Here is a 27,418-nt window from a genome sequence, read left to right on the forward strand (position 1 = left end):
AAGTACGCGAATGATTCTAACGATCGAATGATTCTAGTTGCTAGAATCATTGTTTAAAGATGGTATAACGGAGATTGTGCGCTTAAGACGAACAGGTCGGAGGATCGAAAGGAACGAGATTGGAAATATTCGCGTCTCTTCACGAATCAGAATTTTACTATTTCTAATTGAACACGTGACGGAGTTTCGATCTGTTTCAAGTAACATTTAAACCTGAGCATTTTCAAAATTAACTCATTATCTATCAATTTTTCTTCTAAAATTTGTATATAATTCTATAAATTATTTACTGCTTTTTCCATTGGATTTAAACAGAACAATTTCGGAAGAATGTCGAACATTATGTTAATATCCTTTGTATTAAAAAAAATTCCTGCTTAAAAAGATCCTACAACTTTCATTTTATAATCTCAATTGGGTATGATGGTAGCTAATGAACGCTTAGCAATTAATTGTTTTAATGCATTCCATTTTATGAATGATCAGTAATTACGGATTCAAGGATACTTATTAGAAGTAATATTCTTATTATATCTAAATATATCAAATAGAGATATTTCTCGTATTAATACTGAAAGATCATAAAAAATGTTGTTTCATTAGATGTTATACAAAATACACTTCGGTTTAAAAGTCGATCGAAACTCTCATTTCAAGTGTCGGCGATTTATGAATCACCTATATTGATACAAAGGCGATTCGTAATAAAGGAGACAAGTTGAAAGCTTGACAATGCGCGAAGACAGCTCTCTTTTTGTGTTTCGAGTCTCGTGGCAATCCTTTGTTATTCACGGTATTTCATAGTTAAATCAATTCAACTAGAGTATTCCTTCAACGAGAAAAGAAAAAAAAGAGCAAGAAGAAAAAGATATAGATCTTTGTTTTCGATTTTTAAAGCGGAAGATGCATAAATACTATGGTATATTATTTCCTTATATATCGTTTCCTTTAATACGTTTAATACGAATTTAATTGTACATTTACATAAAATACTTGAATCGTTTCTCATTTCCAACACTTTACCGACGTTATAGTACGCGAAATAATTACATCGCAATATGTGAACGCAACGTACTTTAAATGCCGCGTTCTTAATTCTTTAAATTTCTTCACATTTTTATACAGTCATTCCAATTAAAAAAAGATACACTTTAAAGAAAATTATCTTGTGTGCAACAAAGCTACTTCGTCGATGAAGCGTCAATTAATTGCTTAAACGTATACTTTGTGTAATTTGACGATTCTTGTCTCTTCTCCTCCTAGTTTCTCTCAATAGCTCTCCAATCTCAATCCGTTCGTAATATCTTAACATCTAACATCACACAGGCACGTTTAATAACTATATTTACAACGAATTTGGCAAGTTTCACGCCACTGGCAATTTCATGTCACTGACAAGTTTCATGCCATTGACAAGTTTCATGCCACTGGTAAGTTTCACCCTACTGGCAAGTTCTACGCCACTGGCAAATTTCGCGGCGTCGCCAAATCTAACCGCTATAACCTAGTACAATCGATTTTTTGAACACTGCCGGTAAACGCTAGATTTGAAAGGCCTTTCTTCTTTCTATAAGATTTTTTCAGCATTTTGCTCCTGTCAAATTGAAATAAACGATTATTAGTAAATTTATATTGACATAAGGCGGAGGAAGAATATTATAGAATCTATACTTATGAGGATATACACGGAACCCACCAGAAACTTTGTTCCTTGCCGAAGTCGTACCCTCCTGTAGGGTTTCTGGTAATTCCTGGTTCAACGTTTCTGGCAAGCCAAGGGTCAGGAAGGCGTGTCCAAAAGACAGCAAACCGAGGGCAACCAGCCGTAAAGATGGATCAATGTCAGCCTAAATTAAATGAAAAATATTCTCCCTTTTATATGCTTCCCCTTCTCCCTCTATACATCTCCCTCTATACGTCGCCCTCTATACGTCTCCCTCTATATGTCTCCCTCTATACGTCTCTCTCTATACGTCTCTCTCTATACCTCTTTTAGAAGTAATAGCGATTAATTCTGTTTTCCGCTAATTCCTTAATTTCCCTTCGATTTTCGGGAAATAAATGGATACTTCCATAAGTTCATTTTCGGTAATAACATTACACAAATAATAGTATACTTTGAGGTAAATTTATAATTCAGAACAGAATAACTCACACAATAATCGAGAGTGTCCTCGCAAATATTCCTCTTCGTATTTTCTGTATACTTAATATTTTTTTAAATATTAATAAAGAATATTGGTTAAAGACAGAATTTGAAGAAGTTGTCAATATACAAAGGATCATTGGTGTTACCTGTGTAACGAGATTTTGTAAACATTCGTTTCATTTAGAAAAACGAAGCTATAGTGCAGTGTCGCAAACCTGTAAATAATTACGGACAATAGAAAAGTTACATTTCCTTCACAAAAAAACGAAACGGAAGAAAATATATCGAAAATCTATCTTGTTTCCGTGATTCGTAAGATCACAAGAAGAATCCATGGCCGACAAGGAACATAATTTTTCTATAAATTAAACCAACTTAAAAAAACGTATTTCAATAACAGATAATATTAGTCGTAAATTAAAAAAGAGGTTGAGTAATTTTCGGATCGTAGAAATACGATGTCGTTAACAGAAATTTCGATTCACTTACCAGATAAATAATGTAAGGTCCCAAAATGTGGGCGATATAACCGATGATATGGATCAAAGACACGCCCTGAGCTCTCACCACAGTCGGCAGCATTTCCGCTGCATATTGGAAACCAATATTCGCGGCGATATTCACCCCAAGACGCGCTATAATCGCCATGGCAACCGTTGTCGAACCTTGAATAAGTTGAGAAATATGTAAATGCCACGATCGCCGCATTCCACGCACGATACATACGCCCGATGCGCGCATGGTCCAATTAAAAATTAAATGTCATCCCTGTCGAGTATGTGACGTTGAGAAATAAATGTCAATCGTTAATGGAATAGGATTTAAAGGCGAAAAAAAAAAAAAAGAAAAGAAGAGAAGAGGAATATTTGTATAAAAAGATTTTATAAGATTTGATTATTATTAATACTAAGTAAAATGACCGGATTGTATAATTGTAAATTCTCTATAATACGATTTTAAATAATACGGGTCTATATTATTATGTCGTTCAAGTCTGTTGTCTATAAACGATAAAAGAGAATTCGAAGGAAAGTTTTGTTGCAAGATGAGGAAATAAAAATAGTAAATTGTTTTATAACTACAACGTTCTATTCTAAATACGGATTAAAAAGTGTCTATTTTCCACTCCTTGAAAACGCGGATATCCCCTAACGCTACCGCTTATCTCCTTACTATCTAACAAAAACATTATTCTTGCATCAAGCACGAGCTTTCATTTCTCAATCTCCCAAAGCTTTCGCTGGAGAAGCTTCAGAAAAGCGCTTTTTAAAACGACCGTCGATCGATAAAACCGGATTTTTTCTATAAAATTCAACCCCGCTTTCTCACTGCTATTCACACGTTCCTGCTATTTTATTGAATAATATCGATTGACAAGTCATTTATCAAGAAATAAAAAAAAAAAAAAAAGAAAAAATGTTACCAGAGGGGGTAGCGATGGCAACGAAGGAGAAAATGCCACAGAGGAACATCGATGCGAAACCCATCCATCGTCTGCCCCATCTGTCGAGGAAAAGGGCGAGTAGAACAGCGGCCGGAAGTTCCGTGAGGGACGCTAAAGAGAACGACGTGAAAACGTCGGGGTCCAGAAGTTTCATGTTCCAAACGTGGCCGTCGAACACCCACACCATCAGCAACCTAGAAAAAAATCAGCCGAGTCATACATAAATCACGCTGGACTTCAAGATCGTTTATTAATCCTTCGCATACTCGTTCCCTCGCGTTTGACGTTTATCGATGCTAATTATATACTTAAGCAGGTTCTTAATGACCCACATAAAATGCCCCATATACTCTCTTAATGTTCATTCGAGTAGTTTGTATGTAGTTTATGGTAATTTGTGTCTATTTTAATACTGGTTTTATAAAGACAGGGAAGTAGCGTCGAGGCTGATTGGTAACTTGGTTGAATTAACGGTATAATATAACTGGAATATCGTGAGGCTGAGAGTTAAGAACATATTCTTAGTTAATTTTATTTTAGGAAATGCAGGAAGATTCAGAATTATCGTAGTATTAAAAACAAAGAAAATATAAGAAACGTAAAGGAAGTATAAAATTGAATACCTTTCCTATCTACAGGGTGGTTGGTAACTGGTGATACAAGCGGAAAGCGGGTGTTGTACGCGAAAAAAGAAGTCGAAAATATATGTCGGGTTATGGTTAGAATTTTGTAACAACTCTTCACGTGAATTAGCCATTGTTTCACAAAGCCGAGATTATATTTACACGTATATACAGGACTATCACAAAGCTTAACAAATAATAAGTCTAATGTTAGAGAATAATAAATTGTATGAATAATAAGTTTAATGAACACTATTAACAATGTCTTTGAGTTCAAACGAATCTACAGTCAACGGGATAACTCTTCACTAAACGTAAACTAATCTTAGGCGCAAAATACGATTGTTGAAAATGCTCGATGTATCACTCTCCAAAGCAATCACACGAATGCCAGCCTCGTGGAATTTTTCTCGCTGTACGATTGCATTTGTTTTCTATACCCGTTTGAAAGCATCGAGAAGGTTTCAAACGCCGTTGCTAGGCAGTTTCTGCCTGAAGTTTGATTATTAATACAATGCATGTCCCATTGTATCGACACCTCCGAGGCAACATCACACGTGGCTAGGCCCGACATATAGAATAGAATTTTTTTTTAATTTTTCCGAGCGAAAATTCAAAGTCGATTTTCTCGAAAACAAAACCTCAAACGAAAAATTTTTATTCTATATCTTCGACTTCTTTTTTCGCGTAGAATCACCCCCTTTCCGCTTGTACCATCAGTTACCAACCACCCTGTATATCTTTTCGTATATGATTATAAATTTCTCTGGTGTCTTAGTTTTTTCTAAAATAATATTGTAATCATTGCTGAGAATTTACAAGTAAAAAGTTCTAGCTGTGTAGTTTGTTCGATTGATGTTGGAAAGGTTAACTTACCAATAAATGATGAGCATGATAGTGATACGACCAAGTCGTGGCAGCTTGAAGAGATGTAGGACAGTGTATTGATTATGCGATTGATCCTTCTCATTCATCGCCTTGCAACTTTTCTCAAATTCGTCGAATATTTCTTGCTTCACCTCTTTACCGTTCACTTTAGCGAAGTTTTTCAGCATCTCGATCGCTTTGTCCACCCTGCCACTGGTTATGTACCAACTACGGAAGTATATGAAATACGCAAACGTTATAAAAGCCTGTAAGAAATTTTCAAAATCATCACTTTCACCAACCTTTTGTATCGACAAACTTTTTGTGCAAATTTGAATAGAGCTGTCTAGTTACGCATCAATCATTTATTTTGCACAGCTAAAAATGTGATGGCTTATCGAGAGAAAGATGTTGACCTTGAGATGTTTTATTATGTTTTATTTACGAGACAGAGGAATCGATGTAATAACCGATCCCAAGATAGTATGTATTGCTGGATAAAATATTACCCAATTTAATTCAGCTATAATTTTGGAATTTTTATGGTCCGATCTCAAAGGACTTTTGATCTTTTAAGAGAAACTTTAACGTAAAAGAAATTTCTTATATTTCTTTGAGGATTATTTTTAAAGAATTTTCCGATGATACGAAGATACAAAAATAATCCAAAGGACGAGGTAAGATTAAATGTCTACTATACTATCGTATACTAATTTACTTACGAAATTTCTTTGTATTATATTTTTATAATGAAAAAGAAATTGGAATTAAACTACCGTGCACTTTCAGGAACAATCCATGGTCCTACAAACGCAACCACCATAGGACACGCGGTGACCATGCTGAGGATCCTCCAATTTGAGATCCAATATGCGATCCAAGGCAGAAGACTCGAGGCTGCCGCGAAATAAAGTCCAAACGACATGTTCGCTACCAGAGTTCGATATTTCGGACCGACATATTCGATCACTGAAAGAATAATTCGTGATATCGTTATTGTATTACATCGTTATAGAAATCTTCCCAAATGTTTCGTCAATTTCGTTTCTTCATTTGATATAATAATATTGTTTCCTTATTTCCTTTAGGTTTGTCCTTTCTTCGTTTTTTACCAATCTAATTTCAAATATTCGGACTTATTTGTAGATTTTATAAATCATTAACATCGACAATGTAAGATCGTTTTGAATTAAAAAGAATTTTAAAAGGAACACTGCTTTCATCTCAATATCGAACGGAGAGTGCCTCAGTAATCGTGGTATAACCGAAGATTATTCTCCATAGGGAAATAGGTCACTCGAAAGATACAATTTCATACCAGAAAAGTATACAGAATTAAGTATCCTGTCGTTTAAAATAAAATATCTTAAAGTATCCCTAGACACATGTAATTTTAATACCAAACTAGATATACAATTACACAACAAATTTCAAATTACGAGATATAATTCCAAAATATAAAGTTTCAGTAAAATCATTTACCATTAAATATCTTAAAATTGATATCGTAAAATTCGAATAAAAATTTGACTTAAGAAAAAACAAACCGACATAGGGCAATAAACATTTATTCAAACACGTCATAAATAGTTAATCGTTACGTAAAACGGGACCGATACCGGTGCCTCATTATTAGGTCATAAATTATAGTTTTCCTATTCTCAACAGCTTTTTCTCTCTTATAATTTTCTCGACGACTCACCGATAATGAAAAGCACGTTGAAGCAGTTATCGAACGAGGTACCGACGACTAATCTCGCCAGACAGAAGCTCCAGAAGCTGTTGCAAAACGCAGTGCCGACAGACGCGATGAAACCAACCGCGTTACACGCAACCAACGCCGGAATTCTGCCACAATGGTCGGTTATGTAACCGAATATTAAGCTTCCAAGAATGCTGCCGACGAAGAAGGCCGATTGTGCTGCTGAGCCGAGGAATGCGTGGTCGCATACCCATTCCAGCTGAAACAGAAAAGGGGGATGCTTTACGATTGCGGCTAGTTATGAAAAAACACCGCGTGGTTGGAAAATCGATAGAAGGTGAAGAGAATAAGGAAGACGACGAAAGGACGAGTAATAAATTCCGTAGTTTTTTAATATCATCAGAATTGAGAACCTGAGTCGTAGGTTAGTTAATTGTAGTCTTTTGGTAATATTTTTAGTAATAAAATAGTAGAGGTAGTTTGCATAATTCTTGGATATGATTAGAGAATTTGTCATAGTGGAAGGAATATAAATTTGTTAAGTAGAAGATAGTATCTCCCGATTTAAGTAGGACTTTTTTAGTAATAAAATAGCAGAAATAGAAATTAGAAATAATAATAATAACAATAAATATTCGATAAAAATTTCTTGAGTCGTAAGAAGTTACCAAATGCGTATTTATACGTTCAATTCGAAATATCTGTCTATTGTACAGTTGTAACTTTCACTTTCCGATTTATGCGATATTATATAAACGGATTCATGTTCGTGATTTAATACGCCGAGACGTACAAATAATTAAGGATGACAAGGTTAATTTTATGTTCCGCTATAAACGAGCTCTGTTAAGATGCAAACAGCATAACAAGTAATTACACCTACGTCTAAGTTCGTGCAACCAACAAGGACTTCTTTTATAATGACTGCATTATATGCTATCGTCAGCAGCTTTATGAAAGACCGTAAATATTTATAGAACGACGGTTCCAACAGTTTTAACTTAAATAAAAATTTGTTAATCGGTGTCGAAAGTTTGAAGTTACTTTATATAAAGAATATAATTTTCTCTTGTGATTTTACCTCGACAGCTATAGATTTGTATGGTATCATCGTGTGATTAAAGGTCCATCCATATTGGCATGGTTTTATTGGCCAGGATGGGTCTGCCTCTCTGATACCACTCTCCAATATGTCGGTATAGTTCACATTGTACATGTTACATCGCGAAAACGAAGTCGCACCTTCCGCCAGCAATTCCTCACTCGACGCTGGAGGGATCGATAGTGCAATCCTACATAAAACAAGAATACGTTACATTAACGGTGATGAAATTTGCAAGAAGTATTTTTAAGAATACTAATTTTCGTTTGATTTTCTTATCTTTTTTTAAATAACCAAGGAAAAATGACAGCAAATGGTAGAGAGAGGGAGAGAAATTGGAAAAATAAGATGAAAATTCTACTCAAAAGTGCATAGTTTTTAATCCTAATCTTAAATTAGTCCAATTCCTTGAAACTTAATTCGAATCCTGTTTAAATAAAAAAAGTGACAAAAGTAATATACATAACAATATAAAAATCTATAATAATTTCTCTAATAAAGAATAACGACGATATCAGTAACAGTAATAACACATTATCTTTAATAGTGTTTACATTTTTGCATTTTAAAATTTTCTGTAAAAATAAAGTTCGCATAAAAATCCGCGGCCTACTTATTATTTATAAATCTGCTGTTTCAAAAAAAAAAAAAAAAAAAAAAAAATCAAAAATGGGAAAAGTGAAAGAATAAAGTAACAGGAAAACAAAAGCACAAAATACAAAAGAGGAAAAGAGACAATGACCGTAAAAATAGGAACAAAGGCAAGAGCTGGAGGGACGATCGTCCCGTATCTGTTGCACTCCGAGGCATTCGAATTGTGTTGGGATTTAATTACCGATCGCTGCACGTATCGGTGAGTCTATTTCCAGACAAATAAACGGTACGCGGGGAGATTCGAGAAATTGTGCGAAACGAAAAAAAATTTTCTAGCCGATCAGTTCGCGGAACACGTGAACGTCTAGAATCTGCCGGAGGTCGTCGACCAAACTGGTTTCCGGCGGGCCCCCGGAACGCTAAGAAACCGTCGATCTACAAAGCGATAATTTCGCCTTGGCCAGGGTGATTTAATGGAAAACAAGCGTAACGAATGATTTTCCTCGTTGACGCATCGCAGAAAACCAGATCTCGCGTGCGTCGTCAAGAATGGTAACACGATTCGTTGGAATCGTGCCATTCAGACTTGCTATCCTTTCACCGGTAATTCCTTACGTTCTTGAAATAGAACACGTGAAAAAGACGTTGATAATAGTATAACTATGGAATCGCGATTTCCAACTATTTTTATCTCGTCGCAAACTGGTTACAGGTATCTCCCTCACTCCCGTACGACACGATATTTACATATGCATTTACATATACAACGCGATACCTGGGTTTTCTTGATTCAATAAACACAGTTGTTTCGTGCAAGTTATCAGATATTATATTGTGGTTTTAAAGAAACAAATTGTCGCGATGCGATACGTTATCACAGCTGAGAAAATGGAAATCTCCGTGCAAGTGGAAGATTCTGTCGTCGAGAATATTTATTGCGACCTGCATGGAAAACAAACAGGCTTTCGAGAAGCCTGGTTTAAACTACGTGCACGTGACTTGAACAGATATGTACATATGCATATAAATTGTCTCCTATAGAAGGTGGTTAATTCTAGACATCGAAAGGAACGTCTTTAATGAAAACATGTATTGATTTGTTATACGATCAACATGATTGTTGACCATTTCGATCTGCCCGAGCTGAAAATGTCTATCGCGTAACAGGGTAAATTCGAACATAAAGAAACTATGTAGGATCGTTCGTTACGTATAACTCAATAATTCAAATAAGACAAATTGCACATAAAGTGTCACTTACTTTTGTTTGTCTGTGAGGTTCCATCGTTCGAGTTCCGGAACGGTACACCAGTGTTCAGCTGGCAATAGCGTGATGAAGAACTGCGTGAAGTAGAGGAACGCGTAGACGAAGGTGAAGGAGCATGATGAAAAGGAACCATTGGTAGCGGCTGGCCTCGCCAACGTACGGTAGTATGTCGTCGAAGGTTTCGATCTTCGGACGTTCGCCCTCCTCGGCTTTTACGGACTCCACCATGACTGTCATTATCTCGATATCTGCGAATCAATGATCCTCGATCACCTACTTAACTCGAATTACACGTTACGAGGAAACTAAGTTTAAGGTGAATGGGGTATTATTAGGTCGTCGAATAAATTCGTGTTGCAATGCGTTCATACCTTTTTATGTGTTTTACGAATACAGATCGATAAACGATCAAGGTGATCGATCTTATGATATACAGTGGCTCACGGAAGTACTCGAACACTTTCATATCACGAAACGTTCTATAATTTCGTTAGCACTCTAACGAGATACGATTATTGAGATTATAATAGTAAAATTTGGAATCAATCTGAGATTGTATATTGAAGATATATATACATGAGACAATGTATATATATTTCGCAAATATATATGTTAAATGAAAAATTAATATGTATATAACACATGATGATGATTTTACTACGTACATCGTGGCTTATTATTCTTATTAATTTAGCGAATAATTGACTGCTCAAATACTCTGGTAATTTTTATATATAAAATAACAATAATATATGTTTCCAATAAATATATGAAATTTTTATATACACGTTTAGACCTGTTTCAAATTTTCTCAATGTAATTACGAAGATCGTGTCTCACTTCAGTGTCAATGAAATCTCAAAGTGTCTCGTATAAAAATCACCAAAGGTTTGTTTAAGTGCCCGAGTACTTTCACGTGAGCGACTGTTGTTTTAGTAGCAAGTTCTCTTATGTCTATCTCTTCGTTACATTTAGCCGGATAATTTCTCATGTTTATCAACGTGTTATGATGTTTCTCTTATTAAGCGGAGAAATCTCTTCTTCGCTAAATTTTCTTAAACGGGTTCAAGGTGAGGTGAACCACATTGTTGAAATCAAGATGAAGAAGATGAAATCTAAAGTCGAGATGAAAGGAAGTAGATGTTTGTATTGTCTAGATATATTGCCATGCTACTTTTGGACACGATATAATCTTAGGTAAAAGCTAATTCAAGGTGATACAGAGTGTACTGGAAAAAGTGATTTGAATTTGCTAGAGAGGAAGAGAAAAGGAAAGATCCTTGAACATTTTTGCAAGGTTATTGCAAAATGGAGGATACTATCGAAGGCTTATTGCTGTCACTTGTACGTTCTAACTGGAGTGTCCTTTAAATAATTTGCTTCTTATTAGATCCTTTTTGCAAATAGGAAGATAATATTTTTGGGACGTGAGAATTGTTAAATAAAAATGTAATGTAATCAGATGTAAATTGTCATTGGAATAGAAGAGTTTGTTTAGAAGAAATGATCATGAAATACACAAAATGTATCATGCGTAATGTGTAAATAATAATTAATTCCAAAGACAATTAATGAAACTTTTAAATAATAGAGCACCATACCTCCGGTTCCTGCTTATTTTGACACTGTGCAGAATGTCACACGATTGTTGCCTTTTTTTTTTTTAAAGATTATTCAGTTAAGAAACAAGCACCAATAAAAAAGCAATTATAGTTAATTATTAAAAAATCCAAGTAGGTATTACATAAATAAAATTATCAAGGAAGATATTTATCGTAAAGATTGTGTGCTTATGAAAGAAGTAAACGAAATTATTGTAGCGCCATAGTAATTTGTATGAATCTTTGAATCTTGTTTAAATAAAATTTTCGATAAAAATTTGATTCTATCAGTGAACGATTACTACAGTTAATTACTGGATAATTAAAACAAGTAAGTAAAATTATTGTTACAATAATCCCGACAAATTCGTGATATTATTCAACTAGAATCGTTAAGAAAAAATTCGACACCGTTAGCGAACGCCATTTTACTTTTACTTCACGAAGGCCAACGTTATAAACGTTGAATCAAGAGCAATCATTTTCAATATAAAATATACGCGCGAAAGCTTTTGCTCCCTTTGATAATTGAATCTTTAATTTGCCGCCAATTAAACTCTTTCCCAACCACCTTCGTCTTCTAAGAAACCTTTCATACCCTAAAGAGAAATCCCCTTTTGCACAAACTCGCTTTTTTTCAACCATCGTACAACACGATATGATATTTACACCGTGCAATTTACACGATTCAGATCTCAATCTTGCAAATCATTTCGAAAATAGATCGATGATTAAATCGATTATAAAATCGTCCCTGCAAGTTTTAATTGATTAATTATTTTTTTATTTGATGAAATATTATTTATTATTTAAATATCGTTAATTTACTGGCGTTCAATGAAATTTCTCGTAGAATTAAGTTCGTTTAAAATATTATTAATTTAATGACATTTTTTGTAAGATAATTGCGGTTAGATTTGATCTTTCACGAAATCTACGAGATGATCGCGTTCGATTAATCACCGATGTAGCGCATATGTAAAACATTTAAAACAGTCCATACATAGATGTTTCATAAGTGTAGATGGTTATTTATTACGGTTCTGTGTAATTAATGTTCGTTGCGATTACCACGAACTTAGATAAAAAAAAGAGTATTAATGACGAGAGAACCGGAAGTGACCAGTCCGTGACATAACTGTTATTTTCTAGGAGCTTGGTAACATTTGCATAAATTATTTCGCGTATACTGTAACGCACTTTACGTTACAACGGTATGTCGATGGACACGAGAAAAGAATTTTTCTGCCACAAATTGAATGGCATTTTTGACGATAATGATTGTGTGGAATGATGACTACTTTAATTGAGATTCTAATCGAGATTCAAGTGATATATGAAGTTTGTACTTTCCAATAGGATAAATTGAGAAAAATGTCTTCGAAAGAGAATATGCTATTTTTGAATACACCATTTTTTAATAAGTCTAACAAATTCTGGATCTTTTAATTCACAAGGTTGCAAATCTCCAAATTGTTCAGTCTGAATTTTCGAATCTTCTAATCTCACGATCTTCGAATTTTCTAATCTTCGAATCATTAAAAATCCTAATTTTCATAGAATTTTCAAGGAAGCTATAAAATAAAAATATAAAATATAAAATAAGAAAATTTGAAAAAGATACATAATGCGTTCGATCCAACACCATTTGCTCATAGTAAAAAAAAAAAAAAAAAAAAAAAAAGATAAAAGAAATTGTATGCAAAATAGGTAAACGTATTATAGTAAGTATTAGTCAATTATAGCAGATTGCTATCATTAATCAGTAATTATCCGAGTCGTAGCTGCATCTGTATATACATGAAGTATACAACACTAAAAATACATTTTCCTTAACAAAAATACTGAATAAACACATTCCTACGTAGCAACTAGTCAGCTGTGATAAATTGTTCGCTTTGAACAACGATCGACTAAGTTAGCATTGATTTCCGGATTGTGCGTAAAGCGTGCAATAAAACGAACACGTGTTTATCCCTAACGTTAAACCAGGACCACCTAAATTAATACGAATTTTCCCATCAGGTACCGTCCTTATTCTGACAAAAAAAATGCAAGCGATATTTGTGCATGTAAATAATTTGTCTGTGTGTATATATAATAACTTATATGAAACAAGTATTGCGATATTTCTCGTACATTGCTAGATATAATGATTTTAAATAATTCTGGTTCAAAAATTCGAATAAGATAATTACATTGCAATTTCTAGAAAATTGTTACAACATTAGAAAAGCGAGATCCCTTAGAATATGGTATACCAAAAAAATATCATTACCAATAATTTTACGATTAAAAAATGTAAGAAACCTCCCCAAAGTAATCGATCCGTGAAATTAATGAGAAACGTATGCTCCAGCAAAAGCTACGCGTGAGTATTGAACACAGCTTCAAAACCGACCTTTTCCGATTGAAAACGCATAGCAGAGTAGCAATAACTCGTCCACCGACGCACCAATGAAAATGGAGGCTCGTAACGATCGTCATAACTCGAGTGACTTAACGATCTCAGGACGATCGTTATCGACCGATCGCTTCCGTTCCGGCCTGGACGTTTAACAACGAGGACAAGCGTGTGTCAAACGTTCTCGGTAACCGGTTACACAAAAGTGCGCACCTTGAACAACTATTACATCCCAGAACTAATTAATAAGAGCGATCATGGCTAGCATGGATACATATAGTTTGCATACGTGATTTTTCCCTGCGGGGCCAGTTTTCTCGCCTTCGAATCGATCAGGGAAAGCGATCGTGATCGCGATCGAGCGATCTTTGTATTGTTACAGACTCGTAACAATACAAAGTGGAACGATCGTTTGGTTTCACTTCCAACCGTAAGTCTTCCTATTGATTGGTGTTCTTCTTGGTCGTAAGGGAAAACGAAGAAAAGAAAGGAAAGAAATCTGTTATTAATATTGGAATACCATCGTTTTCGAGGAATTATCGTTCTATTTATTTATTTATAATGGCGTTATCGAGTTAATTGTTTCTTAATATGATACATTAAAACACTTATTGTAGTCGATAGAAACAGAAATTTTATTTAAGATTGCAATCCCAATTATCTGATTTTCCTGACGGACAATTTATATGGATCGATTGGAATTCATATAACAAGAGTTCACCAATTTTCTTCGCTACTCGTCATTTTTCGTTCGCGTGATACGAGCTCACGTTCAAGTGAGTGCTTCAAATCGGTAAAAGTTCGATTAATTAATCGAGTTCTACCATATTTAACGCGAATAAGCTTTTGCATAATAAGCAACGAATGAAATAAAAATTTGTTGTAATACACAATGAGTAAGTTAGATTAATTATCGCTTTATATGATAAAAGTCCATGGTTCAGCGACAACATTGGAATTATTTTTTTCTTATTCATCTTGGAATTTATGATTGTTTACGGCGTTCTTTTTTGCGACAAATTGAGCTTATGGAAGTAATTTCTCTTCTAGAAAAATTGAACGCTAACGCCGTGTGCCAGAATAATGTGCAAGAACTAGTGTACAAAGAGTTAATCATTTTGGCTTCTGAAAGACTATATGAGTCACGGTTGTCCTATTCTTGTTGCTTAATTGCAGTGTTTGACCACCTGTTCTAGAATAGTGAGTTTACCTCTCACTGATCGGCATCGATTGGTATTTTGTAGTACAGTGCTTTGTTAGTCGATCGTGGCATTTAAACATACCAAGTTCATAGAGAAGAAGGCAGTTTTCTAAGTTTACTTTCTTTAGAAAAACATAATTTTATCATTAAAACGTCCGACCTTTTGATACCCATCTAAATATGTTATACATAGTCACGATAAATATCACGATAATGGATAAGTATATATAGTCGCGTTTCTGTTCCAATAAAAGTGAACACTGATGCTATCGAAAACACTCGTATATTTTTAGAAATTCCAAAAACAACAAATCCGATGTCAGTGATTTTGTCTGATTTGCTAGTTTCTAGCGTTAAGATTGAATACACAGCTGGCAAATTTTCTATTTCAAAGATCTATTTAACTTTGTGATTAAACAGCTTTCTACAAAGTTTTGCGGATTTGTTAGTTATCTTCGAAAGAATAAGCAAGCTTTAAAGGACTTTGATCTAGTAAGTTTATTCCTCTTCAACCTTATACTTAATCATCAAGTAACGCTATAATTAGAAAATCAACATAAATGGATTTATCATATTTCTTCTGTCTAACCTTCTTTAAAATAATTAGCTGTTAAATGAGCCAGAGTTCTAGGAAATCTCCGATGCTGTTGATCTTCAACGAGATACAGATATCTGACAGATACTATCAAAATTCTATAGACGTCTATCCTTCAACTCTCAGCATACCAATGTTTATGCCATCATCGACGTTTCTTCACAAAGGGTCCTTAAAGAACTTTATGATTCTGTTACTCCTAAGTTACTTTGTACTGTTATATTTTTGTCATAATAGTGCCTACTAGAAATGTTTACCTAGTATATAAGTTTCACTATTATTACCATTCTATCGTATGTTGTACCCGGAGTTAGTCACAGTTTCTCAGAAACGTCTAACTTACTCTTAGTTATTCTGGCACAGACGCTGTGTTTCACTTACTGAAAAAATAAACAAAAGAAGCAAAATGATGTACGTAATATACTAAAACATTCTAAGATACCGTGGTAATTTTTCTATTTCTTGTGCAAATAATTTCAACTTGTTTTTTTAATGTTTTTATTCCTAATTGGTACACCGAAATGGATGTAGCAAATGTATATCACGGTATTATCCAAATAGCCTAATATCCGAACGTTCTATTATCCAAACACAATATTTCTTCGTAACGAATGCCCTTTTCCGTTTCAAATATGTACATACGTATGTCGTCAGTGTTCATACACAATGTACTCTTTCCTTGATTTGATTCATTGAATTGTGATTATACGAATTTGGTATGAAACTAGGAAGCGGTCTAACTATCGCAGGAAAATACGATGTAAACGAGAAAACTGGAAAGTGATGTAAGCGCAACAAAATTAGCAAAAATACACGATATTGGAGAAGCCAGAGTCACAGACATTAAAGGAAGAAAAACATAATTGAAAATTCTTCAAAGCACGTAGATTCCTCGGATGTTGGCAACGGTAGAAAAGCCGCAAGTATTCCGATGTAATGAAATGTTTCACGTAGACGATAATAATGGCGATTTTATATAAATGAAAACAGCAGACGAAAACTCTAATAAAAAGATATCTTCTCATGCCGAAGCACTCGTGGCACTCGTAGAAGAACTCCGATGATTCGAAGTACGATAAAGAACGTAACTCTGTGTAGTTATTTACGTTGAAAAAATTATCTGATTATGGATTCATAAATATTTAAAGAATCTGTCGATTACTCTTAAACTGTATTTGGATAAATGAAATTTCGTCTTCCTATTATTTCAGAAAAGAGAGGCTCTACTACATTGTCTGCAGTATGTTTCTAATAATTAGTAAAATATCTGAACTAAATAAATGTAGACGTGAAAGTCACTGCACATCAGTATATTAAGGGTCAACACAAATACACTGACTGTCACATCACGAAGACATTTTAAAGAACTAATAAGGACAAAATTGTTTATTTAACAAGTCAAAATATCGATCAATTAACGGACCACCATTATATCGTGATATTTAACGAAACTTCCAATCTTAAGAGCCATATATTATTATATTATAGCAGTGTTATAGCAGTCATTGGCTCGGATTTTAATTAAATTCGTCGTGAAAGTGAGAAGAAGTAAAGAGACCGAGTAATCACGAAGAAATGGTATGTATGTAACTTGATCGAAGCAAATACCAAACTTTTAGTTGTTATCTTCAACGAGGGAAATTTGGTCATCTAAGTAGGTTATCGACGCAAGTGTTAATGAAAGATAAAACACGATTGGAGCAATGAAAGAACTTCATTCTTTTTCCTTCTTCGCAAAATAGCAAATATACAGTAGCTCACGTGAAAATATCTGAATATTTGTGCAAACATTTTGTAAATATATCATGTGTATTATGTTCGCGATCAATGAATATCGCAGTAGCTCCTATATGAGTTTTCAGATTGACTAAAAATTTGACTGACCTACAATAGTCATGTCTCATTCCGATACTAAAGAAATTTTTAAATATTTTATGTAACGCATACAATAAAGATACGTAAGTTATCTATGCTAAATGCTGAAATACTTATAGAAGTCCTTTATGGATATAGTAGATATTATAATATGTGTGTTAGGCGAAACATTTTGAAGTTTAATTATCACCGTAATGAGACACGGCTAAGATAACACAGGTACGGTTATATCGAACAAGTTTTTCCCGATATACTTCATAATGTTCCGTGTAACAGATAACATACATTATACACCAAAGCCTTTTACGACCAGCGTTCAAATACTTTCACGACGAACCACTGTACCAAAATTCAAGTCTCACGCGACACATCGATACGAATGATCGGTGCAAACAAACGTTTACCTTTTCCACGATCGTCCGAGAGCAACGCGAAACTTCACTAGGCGTATCACAAATCTCGTCGTGGTTTTGTTTCTAAAACGAGAAACTCTCTGCAGAAGTCACAGAAATAAAATGAAATCTAGCTTCTTCACTTTTGTCCGACTCGATAAGTCGATTTCGAACAAACTTTACTCTTTTCTTCTTCTTCTTCTTCTTCTTCCGGATGTCTTTTCACTGTTTCAACAGGATAAAACGGAAATGGGAAAAATAACAAAAAAAAATCGCGGATCGCAACGACTCTCATGACCCTGTGATCCAAGTCCAGGACACGTGCTCGATCTCGATCGTCACAATGATCTTGGGTGCACGGATCCTCGATTTTTCGGACGCCGCGCTACATCGTCGTTTAAAAGGGGGCACGCACCGACTGTTCGCCGCGTGGACAATTAGCGGGGCTTTATAGCGTGTGCAAACGAAAGCGGAGCCCCACCAGCGTCGTGTGTGCGGCTATTGGACGATGACTTTGGTCCCCGTGGATCGTCCCGTCGACAGCAACGCCGAAGTCGAAGACGTCACTGGAGAACTGCGGGGATTTTACGATTCCAAAGAGCCGCTCCTCCTGCTTCACCGCGACCGTTGGGTTTTCTCGTGACTCGTTTGCACGCTTTTTTCCCTTCTCGCTCTTCTCACTACCATCGCAATCTTCCTTCTCCCTCGTCGCTTTGTCGCGACACGTATACGCGACCGGAAAGCGAGAAACAGAAACTGGTGACGCGCAGGTGAGTGTACCTGCCGAGAACGTTGCGACGTTGTTGCATGGTTTGATATGTTTCCTCAAACTGTGTTTGGTTAACTAACTTAATTCGCCTGTTGGTGACTCATGGAAATTTGAGTGATATTACGAGGTGAAGTTGCGGAGTATTTGGAGTGAGAATTTGTGAATTTCCTGTGTTTCACCATGTTACGCATGGTAATTTACAGTGTTGTTTGTATAGTATAGTACAGATTGGAAGAGATACAATAATAAGCAGACAGCTAGGCTGGTTAATTGATCAGGAATATTAATTGAGTATGAATTGTTTAGCAAGGAAAAGAAAAAAGTATAATTCTAAGTTGCTTTGCTGCGTACATTGGGATTTATGATATACGAAAGATCGATTTCTTTCAGGTAGGAAAGAATGATTATAAAATAGAAATTATTACGTAATTTTTAGTATCGCAGGTTTACCGTGGTATTGAATTCGGCTAATGATATGTGAACTGGAAAAACAATGATCATGTGAATCAAACGTTGATTATCCATCCGTCGAAGCGTTAGTCAGATATCGTGTAACTGATAGTTCCTTGAGTGGTTTTCAAAGTCGAACGATGAAACAATTTGAAATAATCGTTCCATTATCGACGAAATGAACGAATTTATCTAATGGGGCTCGTTAATTTATTCGACTTTTAATATTAATTACTAATTGTTATAGAAATTGATTTAACAAATTTGATATAAATTGATTTACCATTAATTAATCGATGGTAGAAAAGAGACGTTGGAAAATGAGTAATATGTAGCTTTAGTTTTACAGATTTTACAAAATAAATGTTACTATTTAAGAAAAAATAAATTTGATGGGGTAAAAGCTATATGGAAATATACTAACGACTTAACGAATTTAAATTTAAAGGACTTTAGAAACAAAGAAACAGAGACAAACTTTAGTTCTCGATGATACTTGACACGTGAATTGATTAACAGCTTGTCTTGCGTGATTAAATTTAATAGGATTAATTGAAAAGTATATCGTATACCGTGTGTGAATCATGATAAAGTTAGTTTCATCGTAATTCACACGGTACTCGCAATGATCATTCAATCGGCAATTTTATTGTTCCAACATCACATCACTTACTTATCTTCGACTTGTACAATTCTCTGTGTTTTACGCAATTCTCTTTTTTATCCATCATTTTCTCGCATAGCACTCGAGTAAAAGCGAATCAACCGTTCAGTGAACCATACTTTGTTTCACTATGTTTCTTCACATGGTAAATGTTTTTTGATATCATTTTCAAATTGAAATTCTACGGTTCTTCGGTTTGTTACATTGTGAACGAAAAAATCAACAGATATATAGAAGAATATCGAGGTTAATCGCATCGACATTTTCAAATTTTTTAACACTCAATTTTAACTTTCTAATAATAACTTTCAAATTTTCAAATTGTCGAACTTCTAAATTTCCGAATTTCCAAATATTCCAGTTTGGATGCGCTCGAAGTTTCAAATCGTCCAAGTTCCAAATATCCTAATTTTGAAATATCTTCAAATCGTTCAAGTTCCAAATTTCCAAACTTCGATATCGCCGGAGTTCTAATTTTTTGACCTTCTATGTTTACCCGAGAGATAAAAAAATTATGATCGGATAGTGTCGATTATGCCAATCGAGGATTACAAATTTTCTATTCGTGCGACCTTCGACACCGAAAATAAATGAGCGCGATATTTTCCGTTTTTATCTTCCTCGAGCCGCAGTTAATTAAATCAATTGTCACGAAAGAACACGGTAGTTTTTCTGATTCCCGAAACAAAATAGCCCCATTGATAGCTTCAGGCAAATTCGCTGAGTAATGAAATCTACTCGCGAAACACGGAGACGCAGGGACTTAACCGTCAAAGATATTTGCTTCAGAAACCCGATACCCTTGAAAAAGAAAAAAAAGAAGAGAATTACATGTTATATACGCGAGATGTAAGATCGCTCTTACGATCTTTCTTACGCAACGGAACAGTTTGAAAACGAAGTTTGAATTTCGCGCGTATTCCAGTAAAGGGTTCCTCCTTGAAAATTCGCCAAAAGAATTCGTTGATAAATATTAATTATATTTTATCGCAGTGGAGGATAGATTTCGTAATAGACGCGTGAAGAAAGACGTTTTATCGATATTTATAAGAATTATAAGTCATCGTCTTGCGTTGATCTAAGAGGAAATCTAAAACAGAGGTATCTTCCTACGAGCGGTTTGAACAACGTTCATAAAACGTTCTTTTTCGTTGGTTACAACGATCTTCTGCAAATTCGAAGATTGTCTCGGTTGCTTCTAAGTATATGTTGTTTCTAAGATTTGTCGATAAAAGCGCTAAATCATCGGGATTACTTATAAGTAATATACCTGTATCATTCCGTTTGATAGGTCTGTTCAACGTGTGTCGCGAGATGTTATTATTACCATAAACAGATAACGATTTTTGCTGACATTTTTTCAAAATTACGTCATCTTGTAGAGCATAGAAAATTGGAACAATCGGTATATCGCGCTGATTGATCTTGTCATTTTTGTTCGTCTGTATCATAAATTAACGTTAGAAGGCATATAGTATCTTTTTTCTTTCGCCTTTTTTTTCTTTTTCTTTTTTTTTTTAGGAAGGAGATTTCTCTTTTCTGTTGCAGGATAGTGCATAATTAATACTTTTAATAAATCCATTTTTATGCATACAATAGCTTTTGCCTGACTTTATAAAGACGTTATGAAAGTACGCACTGTGATTCTCACAGAAGACAATAACGTTCCTTTAATTACTCGATCGACAAGGTGATTATTAGCATGTTGTTATTCAGGGTCGTCAATTCTACGTTGCGAATATATAGGTATTTCTGATATCAATTACTCGTTATATTCGTTATGATTTGTATCCAATTTTCGTTTCATTATTTCCTCGTTATGTACAGTTTGTTTATAATTACTATGCATATCTACAGATTATCGTCTGTAATTGCTTGATATTGATTTCAAATTTTTATCGAAGTACAGTCATTCTTTATTTAATTTTGTAAATATTTATTATTTTGTAAATAAATAATTATTTTGTAAATATTTTAATCCAACTCGGAAGAAAAATATTCTGTTCTGATGCTGCACGATGAATAAATTATTTCAGCAACTCTAGTGCGTTTTGTTATTTAACAAAATCCAAAAGGTGCACACGCCAAGATCATGGAAAGATACATCGTCGTTGATCGTTCTTATAAAATTTGCGTGCATGATAGCACCGATAACGTTGCGACATGACAACGCAACATGCCCGGGGATTCGTCTACATGTCATACGTCCACACATAGGACGACAACATTTGCATTCGTAATCGCAGCTATAAACGGTGCTTCACACATATCGCAAACTTCCTTATCAGCTCCTCTGAATAAAATCGAAGAGAAGATTTGATGATTCACGATAAATATAAAGTTTAAGTCGGAAGCTTGTCGTTGAAGAATTGAAACACGTAAAATACTGCTGTTTAATTTCGATATCATTTCTTTTTAATTATTGCTGCCTCGACTATTTGGACAAGCTACAGATCATTAAGAAATAGACTTATACCGCTTCCAAAATAATTATGATTACGCGATTATGCTATTCCATTTATTAACGATGTTTCAATTGATTCAAACGAACGAATATTCTAAGAGTGAAATTATAATTCGTTTATAAATAAAAGTTTTACGTTAAAGTACACGTAAGTCTCTCGTTTTATCAATTTTTGTCGAAAAATATACTTACATCACTTTTAAAATAAACGCTTCAGTTAAAAGTGGAAAGAATTCTGTTAAATACGAAGATACGTGTAACTGAGGAAATTTTGTCGAAGTAAAATGTGCATATCTGTTAAAATGAATAATACTTTGATATTTTTGAAGTTACAATAATATACGAAAAGATTCCTAAAATCAAATAAAACAACAACTTTGGTGTGATGTTATTAAATCGAACACCGCGGGTATAAAGATAAGATTAGTTTTATGGATTTTATATAATATAAGCGTATTAATATTTTCAAAATATCCAAAAGTATGGCAAGAACACGTATTCAATTCCAAAATCAAATAATTTCTATCGTGTATAATGAAAAAAAAAAAAAAACAAAAATTGTGGCTTATTACAGTCTTGCTGTGCAGTATTCAATTTTAAAACTGCTCCGTAAAAAATATAAAACGTAATTTATCCTGCTTTTTCCCTATAATTTTTATAGGTAATATTCGTGGAAATCAGAAACTGGTTAGACATCGCGATGATGCATAAATTAACGATCCATGATATGAAAGATTGATTTTAGATAGAGAAGTTATTAAGAGAACATGTTGCTTGCCAGCTAGGAGGAGCACCTCGAGGAAAAGCGATAATATTTAAAATTAGATTAAATTCGATTAATGTTTAATGATCTTCGAGTAAATAAAATATAGTTTAGGCGAATTTTCCTACGTTAAAATGTATGTTTGATGTTGATTGCGGAAGATAAAGTTTTATTGTCTAATAGCTGTTTGGAAAGCAATTATGCCTGCAAAACACGAAATTACTATTTCGTGTAGACGATTGCACAATTTGCCATTCCTGCAAATTATTTCATCATGTGTATTAATTTCTATTTCGGGATCTCTTTCTTCGAAGATTTTTATAAATGCAAGAGCGAAACTCGATGATTTTTAAGAAAAAAAAAAAAAAAAACAGCTTATATCAACGTTATCAACAGTATAGTCTAATATTAACAATTTTCATAATTCAATATTCAATATTTAATATTGTTCTCTCTCTGTCAGCTCTTAGATACATTTCCAGATACGTCACAAACATTAGCGATATAATTTAATGAAATTTCAAAATATCTTCAATAGTACAGATAATATATTCGTAAAAAAAATTCGAATACTTTTTTGTAAGTCTGTTTTTGTGTGTAGGCCTATTCGTTTATAATTTAGATTAAAATTTCAAATTAATTATAATTCTCTATGTGTGATATATTTTATTGTAGTTTCGCCTCTAACGTGTTGGAGATCATTTCTCAAATATCAATATCGATCGAAGCAAAGACGAATACGAAGACGAGATTGAATTGCAAGACACAAATTTGGGATAGCAATATCATTGAGATTAATGAGAGAATAATGTGTGGTAACAGCTTAAGCGCTACACAATAAAGGACTACGATGAAGCTACAGCAGCATGCGTCTGTGGAAAAAGAGCGAAAGATAGCACGTGCACATAAGTTTTGCAATTTTGAATCGATTTCTTCTGAAACGCGGCGGCCTTCGGCCACGTGAATTAATTTATGAATAAAGGAAGCAAGATATCTGGAAGTGCGTAAAGCGTTACTACATTCCCACGGATGAATGCAACATGCTTGTAACACGTGTTTGTATTCCGTATGTTTAAATACCATTCGGCGTTCGTTTTTAAAGAGTAGAAAATCAAACAATCGTATAATGGAAAAGGCGATACCATAAGCGAAGCTCATTCGAATTTATTTCTTCGATTGTAAAGTCGTGACGTACCTTTGCATATTGTTCTTTCATTTTGGATAATAAAAATGTCTGTTGGAAGTATGCAAATGTGTCGACGTTACATAAAAGTTAATGAAAAGTCGAGGAATTAAATAAAAGTAAAAAATTCAAAAGATCGACAAGTCACGAATATAAAAGAAAAAGATCGAAAAATTACACGAATTTCTGGATATACGTTGATCAACTCCGTACATCGAAAAGCAGAGAAACGCGAGTGACGATATTGTAACATTTTCTGTAATCTATCTTGGAACTTGCAGCTTCTTCTTTTTACGATAAATACACGTTTCTTCTTTTTTTTTTTTTTTTTTTTTCTTTGAGAAGTTTAGCTCTAAATATTTAGCTAAGCAAGAACAAAAAATCCAGTTTGGTAGATCTGTTTTAAACAAGAAAGAAATTAAAGAAGTAAATAAGAATTGAAGAAGTAAATAAGAATTGAAGAAGTAAAATAAGAATTGAAGAAGTAAATAAGAATTGAAGAAGTAAAATAAGAATTGAAGAAGTAAATAAGAATTGAAGAAGTAAACAAAGAAATCCAAGGAATCGAGGAAATTTTAAAGCTAGATATAAATCATTCTCTCCATGTAGCTTTAAATTTTTCTATTTTCAATGGAAAACACCTAACATGAATTTACGAACAAACTGAGACGAATAATCAATGAATTCACGTTCTAAGCTCCGTAACAAAATTCCAGAGCTGGTGTCCTAGTTCTGGATCTAGTAGTGAGCTTGATCGAAATTCGAGAAGCTGTGAATTTTGTAATAGAAGCTCGCCCATAGTAAACTCCTATTCTTTTGTCTTGAAACTCGATACGACTTGAAAGATTCGGTTTTCCCATCCCTGTAACTGGAATTTCGTTACATGCGAACCATCGATCATGATTAGACACAACGAGCCGAAACGATTTTTGCGTGCTGTCACATTCGGTTTTATTCATCGGAAAGCTGATGACCTTGAAAGCAATGGACGCCCAGGGAAAGTCCGTGGTTCCCAGCGAATCGAAGAGCAACTCGCAGGCAAGCAGCGACCGAAGAAGGTCGGCCAAGTGATTACCAGAAGCCACGAAGACGAGTTTGAAACCGGTTCATGGAAGAACGAATGAAGATGGAAGAGTGGCGAAAACATGAGACTAGATAAGCCGTGTGTACGACCGATGAAAGAAATTCAGGTAAAATTTCATTGGCAAACCGCAACTATCCTTGATACGAACTTTCCCTTGCCGAATTATCGATTTATTTGTCATTTTTACGTTCTTCCTGTTATGTCATTTCATTTTATTTTATTTTATTTGTAATTCTTAAATCAAATTCTTCAAATTTATATTCTTTACTATTTCTAGACTCTAGTAAATATCGTTTATCCTTGCATAGTCGTATTTTGGAAATTTGTATTTTATTGATATCGTTGCATTTTGAAAATTGTTGCTCTATTAGCATCGTTATATTTTATCTATAGATTAGAAGTTGTTAATTGTCCATTTTCATGAGCAATTAGAAAGATAATAACTTTGTAAAATGTTTTATATTTCTACGAATTCCTTGTGTTTGAGAACTCGATTTTACTTTGCGTGTCTCATTTTATGAATCTAGTTTATTTACGAAAATATCTATTTTTCTCTTGTCCAATAAGTGTCAATTACAATGATCGATGTTACGCGGAACTTCCTAAACCTTGCACCACTATCAAACCAATGTTTCAAAGTCCAACTTTCGTCCCAAGTTGTGGCAGAATTTTTATTTACCAAGGCCCATTAATGTCGAAATGAGTAGAAAGGTTGGATCTATTGTGGAGTTCAATTCGGAGGACCTTGAGATTTTTAAGGCACTTGCGTTTAATAAAAGCGAATCGTTTTATTTGACATCTGAGTTAGCGAATTTAGGTGTTAACGTTTTGTGAGAGCAACCATATAGCGTCGAGGGTTCGATAATCAACACGGTAAATACGAAAAATGAAATTTTGACTATTAGTTGAATCAGAATTTTAAAAGGAAATAGCTATCATTTTACATATCAATTATAAAATTATTTAAATATTTAGAACTCTCAGATTAATTTTTTACAATTACCACGAATTACCGATAGCTATGAAGCTATGCTTTCTCATTGCGTGATATGAGACATTATTTTATTGGAAAAGCAGAATCGACTTGACTTTAGGTTTAAAAAGCAACATTAAATTAACATTCGTTCGTGTATAAATTAAAGGTGTTCTCAATAATTCGATGTTTCAACTTGAACACACAGAACTTACTCATTGTCAGTTTTAGGTATGTTCAGTTTTCAGCGATTTTTCTGGCAACACCATTATCTATCCATTTTCTTTATGTCTTCAGGCAACACTGTTATTTATCTATCTTTTATGTCTACAAAAATTGCAGTCTCTTTACATTTTCGAAATACTTCATCTCTTTTTTTATCGCATTTCCGTTATTTCTGAACATAAATCCTTCTTTTCGTCGTCGTGTTACGCGACACGCTGTAATATCGCACGATAATATCGCCGACCAATTTTTGTTGCAGATTATTAGAAAGTCCTAATATAAACGATATCCTGACAAATTCCTTGATTTGTTTTTTTTTTTTGTAGATAATAATACATTCTAGATAAAGCTTACTAAAAAAAATTATTTAAAATTATTTAATTTCATAAAACATTACTCACGTGTAAAAATCTGCGACAAATTTTCGAAACATGGACATCATTCGGTAATCTTCCGTGGATAGATGTTTCCATAGATCAGAATCTTAATGCAGACATCATGCAAAGAAATAAACACACATGTGTAAACTACATACATAAACATGTGTAAACTACAAGAGAGTTCTGGCTAATGACAAGGAAAATTGAACTTTCTAGGAAAAATAAGATATTTGCTTTACGTATGTAAGCGTAAAGTATGTTATTAATAAATTATAGCCTAAATAGCGACCATTCTTTCCCAGTTGACTTTAGAGGAAAATAATGTTATTACCTGCCATTTACACTCTTCTATAAACGGATAAATGGTATGGATAATGTTTTCTACTTAAAATTCCAATTTTTTGTTACGCCTTGGAATAACCCAACGAAAATACGTAAGACCTTTTCCGTTACATTTCTCGGCAATTAAGGAATTTTAGATAAGTCAGCTATAAGAACTGAAATGTTATTTCTGGAGTAATTTGAAACAGCGCGTAAATAGAATTGACTGTAATTTGAAAAAAACAAAATTTCAACCGGTTAACGCCTAAAAATAGAAAAATTAGTGGCTATGAACATGGCTGAAAGAACAATGTTGAGAAAGTTAA

At 34.0% G+C, this 27,418-nt stretch overlaps 1 pseudogene; it reads right to left on the minus strand.

Annotated features, from left to right (window-relative positions):
- Positions 1 to 1,260: 1,260 nt before the first annotated feature.
- On the minus strand, positions 1,261 to 17,820 carry LOC126877092 (carcinine transporter-like; annotated as a pseudogene).
- Between the last annotated feature and the right edge of the window lie 9,598 nt (positions 17,821 to 27,418).

This window comes from Bombus huntii, unplaced genomic scaffold (genome assembly GCF_024542735.1).
Source record: "Bombus huntii isolate Logan2020A unplaced genomic scaffold, iyBomHunt1.1 ctg00000119.1, whole genome shotgun sequence".
Classification (NCBI taxonomy): Eukaryota; Metazoa; Arthropoda; class Insecta; order Hymenoptera; family Apidae; genus Bombus; species Bombus huntii.